Raw genomic sequence first — 1869 nt, 5'->3', positions numbered from 1 at the left:
TGAACATGAAGATATAACCATAATAAACACCTATGGACTCAATGAAAGAGCCCCAAAGAAAGAAGACAACGAGGGCTCTAAAAGAAGAGCAAAAGGAAGTCTAAGATTGATGGTGAAGCAAGGACACCTGTTGCTACCTAGCAACCAGTCTTGTAAATAGGTGGAGGAGGCACTCTAGAATGGATGTTTCATAGAAAGGAAAAATTTAAAAAATGGGAATTAAAAAAGAAAAAGAGACAGGCAATTTAACTGGGGGTGGAGTGGGGGATCTCAGCATCCTATATGACTCACATGTAAGGTATATATATATATATTTACATAATCATAATTTTTTATATAAATTGAGAGGATGGAGAGAACAAAGATAGGTACAGGTAGGAGAGTTAAATATCTGAAAAACAAAATATAAAAAGCATGTCTCTTATAATTCTTTAAAAAGAAATCCAGAGAAAAACAGAACATAATACCAAGAAAAACAAGAATATTAGTATTTTTGTTTCAAAATGTAAAAATTACACACATGAAAGAAAATATACAAAAATTAATAGTTGCTGTTAAACCTGATGATGCTATGGCAGTTCACCCAGACTTTAAAATACTATCTTTAACTTGTTCTATGTTAATAATTGTTGAAACTGGGTGATGGGGACATGGGGGTTCAGTATTATATTATCTCTACCTTTGTGTACATTTGAAATTTTCCCTAAAAGAAGTTAAAAATAAAATAAAATTATTGTTCTCTGGGTTCTACCAAAACCCATCAATATGCTGTCTACAGGAGACACACCTTAGAGACAAAGACAAAAACAGATGAAAAATCAAAGGCTAGAAAAAGATATATCAAGCAAATGGCAACCATAAAAGAGCAGGAATGGCAATATTAATTTCTGATCAAATTGACTTTAAGACAAAAACTACCATACGAGACAAGGAAGGACATTATATAATGATTAAAGGATCAACTGAACCATTTCTCTTTGTGCAATCATACTGGGGATACTTTTGATCACAATGAAATTTCAATCACAGTACATGTAGAGAAAGACACTGCTTGAACAATTTTCACCTCCTTTTATTTCCTAAATAATTAAAAATACCATATATTAAACATTTACCAGCCCTCTGCCCACAGACAGGAATCTTCAGCTGTCTCAACCACATGATGGGGCAGACTGCAGAGAGGTTTGGTGTGAAACCAAGTCCCTGCAGGGACAACAACTACATGACTAACCTACAGGGATAATGGTCCTGTCTCATATCATTTCATTCAATTTTTGCAATGAGGGCTCATCATAACATCTAATCACAGTTGTTGTTGTTTTTTGTTTTAATCTTATTTGCAACACTGAGGACTAAGAAATACTCCTACAGTACTTACACGCCAGGCACTATTTTAAGTGTTTCTACAAACATTAACTCATTTATATTCTACCTTCTAGAAAAACTAGTATCAAAACAACAACAAAACCAAACAATTTTCAAAGAGAGCTTCGACAGAAAATCTTTAAATAAAGCAAGTAATAAAATTTCAACAAAGGATATTGAGACACAGCAAAATATTCCTCTCCTCATCACAGTTGGCACACTATTTCTTAGGGGCACACAGACGTTGGCAAACCTTACTTAAGAACAGCACAATCTGTCAATCCCATCTGCTTACTATCAAAAGGATGATGTAGTGTCAACAGTGTCTTAGGGCCATGGAGAAGATTTTCCCCCAAGGGTTTCTGAAAACCAGTATGCTGCTACAATGATTAATAAAGTAATATAATAATTTCTAAGGTTTTTTTTTTTTTTTTGGTGAGTTCTATATGCCAGACACTATACTAGCAGATTAATATGCTCTATATCATTTAATTCTAGTAATTT

Source organism: Orycteropus afer, unplaced genomic scaffold (genome assembly GCF_000298275.1).
Source record: "Orycteropus afer afer isolate SDZICR_OR568_19922 unplaced genomic scaffold, OryAfe1.0 scaffold00124, whole genome shotgun sequence".
In the NCBI taxonomy this organism is placed as follows: Eukaryota; Metazoa; Chordata; class Mammalia; order Tubulidentata; family Orycteropodidae; genus Orycteropus; species Orycteropus afer.
This window is presented reverse-complemented; position numbering follows the sequence as displayed.